At 31.5% G+C, this 14,284-nt stretch overlaps 2 protein-coding genes across 2 annotated transcripts in view; one reads left to right on the forward strand and one right to left on the reverse strand.

The window, feature by feature from the left end:
• The window catches only part of LOC115883615 (rab3 GTPase-activating protein catalytic subunit-like), an 89,657-nt gene that overhangs the window by 24,561 nt on the left and 50,812 nt on the right, over positions 1–14,284 (reverse strand).
• LOC115883614 (leucine-rich repeat-containing protein 4C-like) overlaps positions 5,024–14,284 on the forward strand; it is a 119,990-nt gene continuing 110,729 nt past the window's right edge. The window contains 1 exon segment of the mRNA XM_030901970.1: positions 5,024–5,047. The gene's annotated coding sequence lies outside the window, so the exon portion shown is untranslated.

Raw genomic sequence — 14,284 nt, forward strand, 5'->3', positions numbered from 1 at the left:
TGCAGTGCAGTGGATAGAAGTTGACATGGTATGTCATTCTATCTACAGTGTTATTTCTTATATCGAATAAAATAAAAAAAAATACTGAGAGGCCATTTAAAATCAAAAGTTGTAGTCATTCCGGTGGAACAGGAAGTGACCGAAAACAATTGAATACGTCAATCAATCGTGATTTATATCCTATACTCATCGAACTAAATCGCATTTTTATCCGAAAAATAAAAAAGTTATAAGTTACACACTTTTGAAAAACATCTGGTATATAATTTATGTTTAAATATATTAAAACAATTATATCCATATGGTATGTAAATTTAGATATACCAGGTAGTCAAGAGTGGACAAATAGTACATATATTCAAGCTGAGGCAACCTGATATGCAGATGGCTCAAGAACGTCACAAGGCTGGAAAAATAGAGCTTAAACATTGAGTAACTCTCCCCGTAAGCCTATCCAGGGATGTGACAATTTTTCAGGTGGAAATAATGGTATATTATGTACTAGAAATAATAAGGCTGGAAAGGACACACCGTCCACTTTCCATTTTCACAGGCACGCTAAAGGTACTAACTCTAATTCCACAGAAGAAAAGCAGATGACGTCCCATACCAATCCATTTATTTTACCAAAAAAGCCGGCACATTTTTAAGTTGACTATGGATGGATTTAAATATAAACCGTCATGCGTCGCCTCTTGTTGCTTTTAAACTAGTTTTATTGGTTTATTTTAAAAATGACAATTTTTTTTTTATATTATTTTAATTTCATTGGTTTGACGGAACGATGAACGACAAACGGACGCCGCGCCGATGCGTATGAAGTGTGAACTCGCCTTTAGATTTTTGAGGTTTGTCAAAGTTTTGCCAAATCACAGGTTATAATTTTAGGTTTCAAAGCTCATTTTTTATTTCGATTTTTTCCTAAATAATCTTTACGTTCCTTAATTCGAACATTAAAAAAAATATTTTGATGTCAATATATGATTCCTACTTTTGGAGGGCGCAATCTACATATTTTTTAACTAGTTTGAAGAGTAATAACTTCTTTTCGTCCGGTAAAATCATAAGGGAACTACTGAGTAACAAAATATACATTTGCGACATTTTAATAAGAAGAAGGTTCCCTTGGTAAAACCACAGCGAATAATGGCTTTGAGATATTTGGAATAGAAATTATCAATACTTGTCATCATTGACATAAATTAAACATGCTTACTAAATAGTTATAGTTGGCTAGACTCAAATCATAAATTTGAAATGTTTGTGTGCCAAATGTTCAACAGAAACCGTTTTGTCATCATTTTGCAGAAAAATTTATGATTAATTTAAAAAAATAAAAAATTTCCCAAATTTATTATTCTAGTGAAATACCTAACTATATCTACTCAACAACGTGTTTATTTTTCGTCAATAATGACATGTATTTACTATTTCCCATTCTAAATATCTTAAGAACGGTTGCTCGTATGATATTTTTGTAAAGAGATATTTTATTACGTAAAAAATCACAGAGATGTATATTTTCACCCGGTAGTTATACAGGTAATGGACAAAAGTTACGCCTCCAAACAGCTAAAATTAATGGTGGTGCCCTCTACAAGTAGGACCTATATTGACATCAAAATCAAATTTCTCATGCCAAAACTCCCAGACACCAAAAAATTAATTTTCAAAAAAAAAAAAACGTTATTTAAGAAATTATTTAGAAAAAAATCGAAATGAAACAAAACTTCTACACCTGTATCTCTGAAACTAAGCATTTTAAGTGACATACAGTTTACGAACTTTTTACTTATTTTTATCTCAGAATATACTGCCGAAGTTTCCTGAATATAGTTCAGACCACCCTGTGATTTCCAGTAGATTGTACAGTACAGGGATGTAGATCTAGTAAGAATAAGGTAAATATTAGCTCTAACTAAGTTAACATATTATGTAAGAAAACAAACGAGACATAGTCCCACAGTAAAGATACAATCTATACGTTCCCATTTTGTAATAAAGCCATTTTAGTAATATTATTGAAATCAAAACATTCGCACGCTAAAATAGCTATCTTTAAAATCCAAAACTAGATCGTGGACTAACTGAAGATTTGTAATATTGCATCACTGGTACCAATTAACATAATTGTACTGTTCGACTTTCAGAAATGAAATGAATTGTTTCAAATATGGGTGGTCCTTATTATAAAAAAATGGTAGTACATATTCTATTTTAAATCATCTGTGTTGACTAACCAAGGAAAACACAAGAAGGGATTAGAAGACACGTTTCTCTAGATTATGGTTTTTATTAGTAAGATGATCAGGAATAAACTAAATTAGTAACATTAACTTTAACTAGGTATTTTAATTTCAGTTGATAAAACTGTTGTTGAGAAATAAAACTGCCTCAGCTAGTAATACAGCTACCTCTATATTCATCAAGACAAGTTCAATCACTAGATTCTAATGGAGTTCCTCGTCTGGAATATACCATGGAGCACCAACTACGTTTCTTAGTACCTTATTTTGAAATGTTTCTTTTTCCAACATTCTAGAGATTTCTGGACTACCCACTGTTTCGTGACCATTTTCGTAACTGCTCTTGCAGAAAAGCAGAAGTGTTCTGGACCTATGGATCGCATTGATGGAGCCTTGTTTTGCCTTCTGTCGTTCTTTTCCTTACCCTTGTGACCAGATTGATTGACCTCTGTGGAATTAAGTTAGTACCTTTAGCGTGCCTGTGAAAATGGAAAGTGGACGGTGTGTCCTTTCCAGCCTTATTATTTCTAGTACATAATATACCATTATTTCCACCTGAAAATTTCGGACATCCCTGATAGGCTTACGGGGAGAGTTACTCAATGTTTAAGCTCTATTTTTCCAGCCTTGTGACGTTCTTGAGCCGTCTGTATATCAGGTTGCCTCAGCTTGAATATATGTACTATTTGTCCACTCTTGACTACCTGGTATATCTAAATTTACATACCATATGGATATAATTGTTTTAATATATTTAAACATAAATTATATAAATTTTTTTTTTTTTTTTAACTGTTTTTTTTTGTACTCTTTTTTATTTTTCATAAAAATGCGGATTTAGTCTGATAGTATAGGATATAAACGGCTTGATTGTTTGGCGCATTCAATTATTTTCGGTCACTTCCCGTTTCACCGGAAATGACTAATAAAACTTTTGATTTTAAATGACACTGTAGTATTTTTATTTTATTCGATATAATAATGACTGTGAATAGAATGACATACCATATGTAATTCTATCCACTACTTTTGGCATTTCGCATATGATTTCCATTTGAAAAAAAAAAAAAAAAACATAACGACAATTTGACCTGAAATATTAAGTGTGTGTTAAATTATTGGCAAAAAATCTTTATCCAAATAACGTTAACGGGGCCACCCTCGTTCCATTTTGAAAATATCTAGATATGATTAAAAAATACGATCTTTTAACCCGCATACCCTGGATTAAAAAATAGTGTTTTTACCACATCCATGGCACCTAGATTGAAATTCAATATACAATTTTTTAAGCGAAATGTCAAAAGTTGACATGTAATATCATTCTATTCAAAGTGTCATTTTCATCGAATAAAAAAAATTAAAACTAAAAGTTATAGTAATTTCCGTAAACAGGAAGTGACCGAATTGAAAACAACTGCATACGTCAATCAACTTAATTTATAATTACATATCCAACATACCAAAAGTTATAGGAACCACTTTTGAGAAACAGCCGGTAGATATTTAAATATTTTAATATTGCAATTAACTATACAAACTAATATTATTTATAGTATGTACTTAAAGGAAGTTTCTACGTTTACCACTTTATTAGAGGTACATAACGGTCTTTAATAAGTAAATTTTGAAGAAGTTAAAATGTTTAATTAATTTATGTCACCGATGACAGGTATTGATAATTTTGATTCCAAATATCTCCAGAACCATTACTAGTAAAGGATTTTTACCAAGAGACCTCTTTTACGTTAAAAAACGTAAATCATATTTTTACTCAGTAGCTCTATACAGGGACCGACAAAAAGTTATTACCTTCAAACCACTTAAAAATATGTAGGTGGCGCCCCTCTACAAGTAGGGAGTCATATTGACATCATAATCAAAATTATCATTCATTAAAAAAAAAAAAAAAAAATCAATTTTCATCCAAATATTAACATTACTTCAGGAATTATTTGATAAATCGAAATAAAAATCAAACTTCACCCTGTATCTCCTTGAAACTAAGCATTTTAGGACATACATTTATACGAACTTTTACCTATTTTATCTGCAGAATACGCTGCCGCAGTTTCCGGAATACAGTTCGGACCACTCTGTATATTGTTTTTTTTTTTTTTTTTTTTTTTAAATGGCACCCTCGGTAGTCTTGAATAGATATATCATTTGTCCAGTCTACCCTGCCATTCTAGAATTTATATATCTACCTATATGGATATAATTGTTTTAATATCTTTAGATGTAAATAATAGAGGGATTTTAATATTGTCATGTTGTAATTATAACTACAACTATCTTTATTTATGTATAAGCGATAAGAAGCGTTTACCTCTTTATCAGAGATACATAACGGTCTCTAAGAAGTAAATTTTGAAGATTATTAACCCGTTACCAGTACTTTCAAAACACTCCAAGATACCATCATAGTACCAAAGAAGACGCGACCGCCGAAATTCCATATACACGAAACGCACCATAAATCAAAACCATTTGGTACTCTTCGTGCCGCCACACCTTGCACCGTAACCGAAAAAGATTGGCGCATGCAGGTGGCAGTACTTGTGTCTACTGCAGCAGGGACGAGGCACCGCCGAAGAACCAGCGGTACCGGCCAAACAGTACCACGTAAGAAGTGGCTACGATCAGCGAACGCTTCTGGTTGTGTACGGTGGTCGGTGTATATTTACTTCTTCGATTATTTCACGCGCCGGGCTTTTGACGACGGTCGTGAATCGGCGCGGGCCTTGATTAAAACTTTGTGGTCGACGATTGGATATTATTTACGAATTGAATTACGAAAGGTAAGTTTGTTATTTTGGTTTAATTGGTGTAAATAGTTATTTTTACACAAGACGATAAAATGGTATTTTATCCTTTGATTTTAGGTATATACTTAACATTATAAGATATAAATAAAAATATTCAGAAATTATTATTTCAAGGAATTTATTATGAGTAGAAAAATATTGTGATGGGTTGATGTTGGTTTCTATGTAATTTGACAAATAAATAAGTTGTCCCTTTAGTTGTCAGTTTTGACACATTTTTAATTCTCTCGTGTCAGATTGCTGATTGAATTGGTGCCAGAAATAGCTCAAAACGAAACAAGTAAATTACCAAAAGATATTCAGGCTGAGCCGAAAAACGCTATATCCAAACTACTTCCATTTAAATCCCAATAACTTATGAAAAGAATACAAAAAATTTTCAAAATGAAGCAAATTAGAAACGTGCAAGAAGAAATAAAGTTTGTAACCTATCCCTGGCTGCTAAAGTATCATTTTATCTACCCCCAGGTTACAAGTACCTATTTTATCTATTTTGATAGATATAAGGGAATTCTAACAGTTGCTATGGAAAAAAAAAACAATGAAAATTTTTTAATTGTTTTGGGTGATATTATAGTCCACATTTAGTTGATTATAAAAAGTCATCTACTAGGATGCAATGTCCAATATTGTCAGGGACATAAAAACCATTTCAGACTGTAGGCAGTAGAACTGCAGAGTGACATTAATCTACTTAACGACTAGACAGAAGCCATCCCAAAACTACATTAATAAATGCCCTTTATTTTTATTAGGGGTAAAAGCAAATTTCAAGTAACGTATACCATTAATAACAACAACTTAATCAGAGTATACAGTGCTAAGGACCTTCGAATATTCATTGCTCGACAAGCAGATTAATTTTTAACAAACTACTCATGTGATAATTTAATATCAAAAGCAAACAGGAATTTAGGTTTTGTCTGTAGAAATACCAAAGACTTTTTAGACCTCGTTATCAGTAACAATATTTTATAATACCCTAGTAAGACCATCATTAGAGTATTCTTCCATAATCTGGATGCCACATATATGAATTTATTCTGAAGTAAATTTAACATTCTATTGAACATGGTTGAAATTACCTGAGTATCTGAACTTTCAGAAGTTGGAACTTTGAACTTGGATGGTTATTTTGGATGTAAGGTTTTTTCTATAAACTTTGTAAAATAACATTTCTCCAAAAACAATTATATTACTATTCTTATTTTCTTCATTCCAATATCTTTCTTTTCGCCATTGCCTACTGTGCTTACTAGTTCATTATTAGAGATTCTTTGACTTCAAACAGCAATAACTTTTTTATATTGCTGACCTCATAGGAATTGGTTTATCAGGAAAATTAACCGAAAATATATATCAGATACACTGCCTAAGATTCCTTGCATTCTAGCATTGTCTATGGTGAATTTACTTTCAAATGTGTAGCTTATAATAATTAGCAATAAAGTACTATTAGTATTAAATATATTAAAGCTGCATTCCTTTGCAAAACCAGGCGAACCAGACCGGTAAACTACGGTAAAGAGCAGTTCTTGAAAAACATCGGTTTGATACGGAATGGTTTGGTAAAATATTGGAAACGTCAAATGTTAACGTTTTCTAAATTTCCAATACGTCTATTATAAAATTTAATCTTTTATCTATTTTTAATGTACCTATTCTGCTTTACGTTTGTTTTGCACTTTTCAGTGGAGTTTAATATTGAAAAGTAATTCTATTCATAAACTGTTAAACTCGTTAAACAGCTCAAGTGAAGATTTGCAGGTCCACTATTGTAAAACAGATCAATATTAAATAAACAAATCTTAACTAATATTTATATTTTTATAGCTTACAAACATTCACGATTACTTTGTTGTCTCTTGTTTTCATGTTTTCTAAAGTTCCTGATTCCTTTAAGAAACAATGGATGCATGATAAGTTTAAATCGTCCTAAAAAGTACCCCATTTAGTTAATTAAATCGCATTTTAATTCCTTTACCGCTCACCCCAAATACTTTTTGGGTGTAAATACAAAATATTATTACAAATATTAGAAATTAAATGCGAATTTCACTCGAACTTCCCATATTTGTTTGATTTCTGTCACACAATGATAATTGATTGACAAACAAACTAGAAAACCAGCCCTCCTGCGCTGGTTAGTTTGGTGACAGGACAGTTATAACCGAATTTTCAGGAACCGTGTTTCGTAATAAGAAAACCTTCAGAAACCGATAGAAAATGGAACATAAACCATAACGAAGGTAAGCAACGGAATACCTAAAATACCTTAAAAATCATATTTCTGATAAATGACAAATCATGGGTTGACAACTTAAGGTATGCTAACATTTGCCTGGTTTTGCATTGTTACCTTGTTCAGATTTAATTTAAAAAATAGATGCAGTCTTTCTTAACAAATTAGTCAAAATCGGTTTGTCCAAGATTGTTCTAATTTTGGCATGTGTATTCAACACGCAGACCTTAAAACATATTTTGGACAAAATTTGTATGGGATTTACTGTTTACATAAACGACGATGCAACGTCACCCAGTAGTTTTCTGTATAAAATGACAACGATCTTCATTTTTATATATAGATCATGGTATATTCATTAATGCTGGAACCATCAATTAGAAACTATTAGTTTCTTCCAATTTAAAAATAATTTTAAATACAATAAACATCATTACTTACTTTCTGTGCGACAGGTTTCGATATCAAATTAAACAGGATTAAAATCAAAACTGATTAATACTCGAATAATGAGAAGGTATAAAAGAAAATTTTATTGGGTTTTAAATAAATAGCCAGGAAGTTTAATGATAATTTAAATTTGTTCATATCGAACAAATGTTGAATCGTAAATAAACGAGGTCGATCTACAGTTTTGTCAGAGATAATCAGACGTTTAGCAACTGTTGATTGATAAATGATATTAATCTGCTCGTTGAAGTTTATGTCTATCATTGATTTTATTGGTTGATAATAAAAATAAGAGCATATAAAAAAAGAAATATGATTAATGTGGAAATTACATACTAAATCATTATTATTTTGTAATTATTTTTTATACAAGACGATAAAATGGCATTTTACGATACTGCAATTTTATCGTCGTGTATAAAACAATATTTTTCCAGTTTTTTTTTTTTTTTTTTTTTAAAAAATATTCACAAAGTATTATTTCAAGGAATCTAACATGTAAAGAAAACTGATATTGTGCCATTATGTTGGTTTGCAATTGGACAAATAAATAAAGCTGCCTCTTTAGTTGTCAGTTTTGACACATTTTAATTCTCTTCGTGTCGATTTGTTGATTGAAATTGTTTCAGAAATGGCTCAAACGAAAGAAGTAAATTACCAACAGATATTCAGGCTGAGGCGACAAACGCCATATCCAAAAACTACTTCCATTTAAATCTGGAATAACTTGAAATGAAAAGGAATACAAAGATTTTAAAAAATGGAAGCAATTAAAAAACGTGGAGAAGAAATAAAGTTTTTAATCCATCCTCGCTGTTAAAGTATCATTTAATCTATCCTTTGCGGGTTAAAGTAATTATTTTAAAAAAAAAAAAAAAAAAAAATATAAGGCAATTTTAACAGTTGCTATGGAAAAAAAAAATTAGTCGTATGTCGCTAGCTATAGATCGTTCAAAATTTGAGTTTTGAGTATAAATACGAAAAAAAAACCTCAAATATACTTACTAAAATTAATAGGGAACATTCATTAATAACTAATTCAGTTCATGGAGACTAGAGCACGGTCTCAACAGTGACTGCTCGAGCCAACAAAAAAATATTTAAGGATACAAAGATGTGTTGAATTTGGAAATATTACCATAATATACTCTGGTCTTTACCTGTTCACATTCATATATGACATGTTAGACGTTTATGCAGAACCGGTGATAGAATTTTTTGAAAATTGGGATATGCCTCCTATTTATTAAAAGATATTCCCTTTTATGATTACTGGTCTACATCGTAAATTTCATATTCAGATCATAAACTTTACTACCAATAGTGTGTGGTTACGATTGTGGTAAAATATAAAAGCAGACCTTCATCCGTTTATTGTTTTGATATAATTTAAGAAATTCATTCTCTAATTAATTTTTAATGCTACTTAAAAAATTGTATATTATATCTTCTCATTATTTATTAGACACTAGTATGATTGTGAATACGCTGATGTTTTATTTTGGCAAATTAAGTTCAGTTGAAGAGTGAAAGCATCCATTTGAAAATTATATGGGTGTATAATTGGTGTCAATGAGATACGGAGCGTCACAAAATGGACATAGATTATGGCATGTATTATGGGTATTACTTAACTATAGAAAATCTTGAAGAATTGTACAGGGCGACACAAATGTAAACCTCATCACGGGGATCTTGTGAACTAGAATCTATACGAGGTTTGTTAAATAGAGGCTAAAAAAGTTGTGCAATTTGATGCTGATCAAAATGCCACCTTAGGAGTTTAAAAATTCGGAGTAGCATAAAAAGATAAAAATTAAATCGTGAATCAAAAATCGGTTGAAGTATTCGGGAATTTTGGATTAGCATGAAATTGCCCAATTTTACCTCCATTTATCCGACCTCGTATCTATTCTAGTTTCCAAAATCCCATTGATAAAGCTCGAATTTGGGACACTCTATACAATTTACTTGGGTATATTTAAATTATTATTATTATATTTTAAATTCATAAAAGTTTACTTAGCACTACCAACATAACATGATTTATGGAACAAAAATTTCAAAAAAATATTGTTTAATAAAAACTATAAAAAGTAAAATAACAAACAAAAATTCCCGTTATAGCAAGTCTTATGAATATACATACCTGCATGGAAAGCAAATACCATAAATATTGTCTGTAAAACTGTGAAAACCGAATGTGCCGTTATTTTAACAACTATACGATAAAAATATTAAAATAAATTAATGATTCACGCCGATTGCGGGATTGGTCAAAAGGGTCAAGTATAAAAACAAGCATTTTAGAAATATTTTTTCAATATTATAAAGAAATTAAAGGGGATAAACATACGGGAGCTATTATTATTATTATAAAGAAATTAGATTTTTTTATATCCCGGAAATATGTTCCCGAAATGTCTTTATAAGAGGAAAAACTTATTTATTATTGTCATTTTGAGAAATATGCATTCTTTATTTTAATTTTTGCTTGTTCTAAAATGGTTATTCCTAAACGATTTATACTTTCCAAATTTCCTTCCTTTTTTATTTTTTGCTGTGGTTAAAGTATCACGTTTCCCGATAATTATAACACTTTCCGTAGCATTCAACTATACAGGGTGTCATTGAAATGGTGTAAAAATCGGGGGGGGGTGATAGTACTCTAAAAATAGTAAAAAGTTCCTATAAGTATAGAATTGGGAAAATGCATATTAAGGAAGTTAGGGGCACTGGAAGGGTGAATTTAAAAAACGGTTGTTTTGCAATTGTAGGCTTAAAAAACGAGATAAAATTTCGAAAAAAAATCCTCTGCCATAAATTTTGACCCTAAATCAAATGGTGATAGTGAAAAATTATTTGGAAAAGCGAAAAGGGTAGTTTTTGCAAGGGTAGGAGGTTCGCGAATAACGTTTTTGAGGTTATTTTTTCTGCAACATGGGTTTATTTTTTTGAAAACTACATACTTTTTCCTACAAAAAAGGTATTCTTGTTGCACATCGCCCAGAGCGATGGTTTTCGAGAAAATTGAAGGCAAAGAATTTGCCCTGATGGGTTGCTAGCTGGTTAATCAATATAAACTTATGAAAGTTATGGCGGTTCAAAAGTAACCAAGTAGTTATTAAATAATTAATTGGAAAATCATAAATTTCATGATATTTAAAACATCTTATTGCTTTAAAAACGAAATAAACTTTTTTGGTTTTAAAAAAATTTGGTTTACTCAGTGCCGATTAATACTGAAGACCAACTACGGCAACGCATTATTGACTGTTCCAATCAAATTCGGACAACACCAAGGATATTCCACGGGGTACGCAGATCGTGGAGAAGAAGATCAGATATCAGATGCCTGCATTGAAATGAATGGTGGTCACTTTGAACATTTACTATGAATGAATTAAGGAATGCATTATTTTAATAAGGTAATTTTGGTAATTGAATTATTTCGTTTTTTAAAGCAATAAGATGGCTTAAAAACCACGAAATTTTGATTTTTCAATTAATTATTTGATAACTACTTGGTCACTTTTGAACCGCCATAGCTTTCATAAGTTTATGTTGATTAACCATAGTTAGCAACCCATCACAGCAAACTCTTTGCCTTCAATTTTCTCGAAAACCATCGCTCTGGGCGATGTGCAATAAGATTACCTTTTTTGTAGGAAAAAGTATGTAGTTTTCACAAAATGAACCCATGTTGCAAAAAAAATAACCTCAAAAAAGTTATTCACAAAACAACCACTCACCCTTGCAAAAACTACCCTTTCTGATTTTCCAAATAATTTTTAAGTATCACCATTTGATTTAGGGTCAAAATTTATGGCAAATTTTTTTTCAAAATTTTGTCTCGTTTTTTAAGCCTACAATTTCAAAACAACCGTTTTTTAAATTCACCCTTTCAGTGCCCCTAACCCCTTAATATGCATTTTCCGCACTATACTTATAGGAACTTTTTTTACTTTTTTTAGGAGTACTATCACCGCCGACTTTTTTTACACCATTTCAATGACACCCTGTATAAATTTTGTGCTTCTTTAATATTCTAAAATAGCATAAAATATGACGTTAATAAAAATTTTATCAATAACAATCTATCAAAGAATAAAAACGAAATTATAATATTACCATAGAACCGCGTTTTGATTTTTCAGACTTTTATTTTGAACCAATTTAGAAGAAGCAAAAATATTTACGAAGAATGCATTTTTCTCAAAAAGTTAATAATAAAAAAGTTTTTCCTCTTGTAAGGACAATCCGGGGACATGTTCTATACTGTAGATCTATATATTTTAAAAAATTCAATCTTTGTAAATGGGAAAAATGGTTTACTTACAGATAATAAACATTTAAACTCAATTATTATTAATTCAAACAGAACAAAAACTATGTGGTACTTTTATCCGGTACGTGTTCAGTTACAAAGAACTTTACAGCATCATCTGGCTCTCATAATATTTACATAACTAAATATCTCTTAAATTACCAACTACTCGGCTGATTGAAAAACAAACACAGAGCCAATGGAGCAAGATTTCCATCTCGACCGGCGGCGTACCTAGCAGTGCATTTGCAGATGGCTTTCATCCTCGCCTATGCAATTTGTTACAAGTGCAGTTAAACTGAAAACCTATTCAGTTATAGTTATTTAACACATTTTATTAAATATTGATATACAGGGTAATTCGAATTCAACCCCCACCAATGGGATCTCGAAAACTATAAGAGATACGAGGATGGTTAAATTAGGGCAAAGTTGTGCATTAATGTGCCCAATAATATGTCGTTTAGAAACATTTAAAATTCCGAATAGTTCCGGAGATATTCGAGAAAAGAGAAAAAAAAAGAGAAAAACCGAATATTTTGTCCTTATGTTATTTGACTAAATGCACGTTTTTATAGCATTTTCATTTCAATTAAACATTTCGTCTTTTGACCACCGTCATCAACTTTATTATTTCTTTTAGCCGCCATATTAGATTTTTACGCATCTAAATAATAGATGTAGAATGAGTGGGAGTGGCATATGCACTCAGTGATGAGGTGTTCTGGTGTTTCACCATTATCGCAACAGAATCTGCACACTTCAATCTAATGAGGTGTTCATTGAGGAGACAGTGTCCTGTTAAAAACCCCGTGATAATCCGAAGATTGTTCTTACTTAAATCAAGGAAAATCTTTGATTTCTCTCGGTCTTAAGTCTAAGAAACTTCTTCGAGTATCTTAGATTTGTTGCAGGATTCCCATTCCAGGTTACAGAAGGAGTCTTCCAAGTTCTTGAGTTCCGCATTAAGTTGGTTTCCACTTGAGAAGCAAAACGGTTCTGGTCCTCTTAGTGGGAGTGTTCGCTCCTTTTCTAGCTAGATCATTTGCTTTCTCATTACCTTCTATTCCTGGGTGTGCTGGCATCTAAAGTGAGAGGTCTTTTAACTGTTAAGTAAACGTTTCTCTCTTCCAATCGTTTTTATTGCTCAATACTACAGTGAGGTATTTCTCAAAGTTGTACATTATTTGTATGCCATCTACTGGAAGGAGAGGAATGTTCCTTTTGAGGGTGTTCCAAGCCCCTGAGCTGACAATTCTCCCAGTACTGTTTCCGTCAATGACCATTCTAATCATTGTCGCATTGGCATATCTACAAACGACAATGTGCAGTGGTATTAGGTCTAGAATGACCTCCATCGCTGCTGTTGGGCATGTTCTCATAGCATCTGTGTCTCTGTATTTTACACAGATTTTGCCTTGCTGTACGTTGTTCTAGTTTTGTGAACCAAGGCAACTGCTTCATAGGTAATCATAGGTCTTACTATCATGATATGCATCCAGAGCAAAATGTAAGGGACACAGCCCCATCTATTTCCCGTCAGTCTTCTGCATAACATGAGAGCCTTTGTGGCTTTGTTGAACTCAAGGAGTACTTACTGTTAGGTATATTCTAGTTTCCATGTATAGTCTTCGTTGGTTTTTAAAAAGCGCAAACTAAATGTCCATGATATTCTGTTTTATCTTTTTGTTATCTTTCTGGATACGTTTGTAAATACAATATGATCGAAAAAAAAACCGGCGTCAGCAATGGCTATTAAATGAAAATCGCCGTCATTTAACATGTAAAATTATATGGGAAATGTTATTGATCGTTATTTCCAAGCCAACTGGATGCTGTTTTTTCTTCCCATCATAGGTATATTTCTGATTCTTCAAAGAAATATTTAATAGGTACCTTTGTTTTATAGCAAAACATAAACTTTGAAAGAAATTGCGCTCGAATACAATACAGGAATTCTAAACTTCATGCCAATCTTACACCTACCTATTTTATCAACAACCACAAATAGGTATTTCCTTCGCGAATTTCAACATTACGATGTAACTTTAGTTTAAGCAATCTTTGGCACACCTTGTAACTATATGCTAATAATCTAATAAACCGCCTAATTCATTTACGCTTATGCTCATCCTACAAAACAGAAGAAGATTAGCGTAAAAATGAGATGTCAACAGCTTTAAAAAGGTCA

This window comes from Sitophilus oryzae, unplaced genomic scaffold, assembly GCF_002938485.1.
Source record: "Sitophilus oryzae breed Bouriz unplaced genomic scaffold, Soryzae_2.0 scaffold_1973_pilon_pilon, whole genome shotgun sequence".
NCBI classification, from domain to species: domain Eukaryota; kingdom Metazoa; phylum Arthropoda; class Insecta; order Coleoptera; family Curculionidae; genus Sitophilus; species Sitophilus oryzae.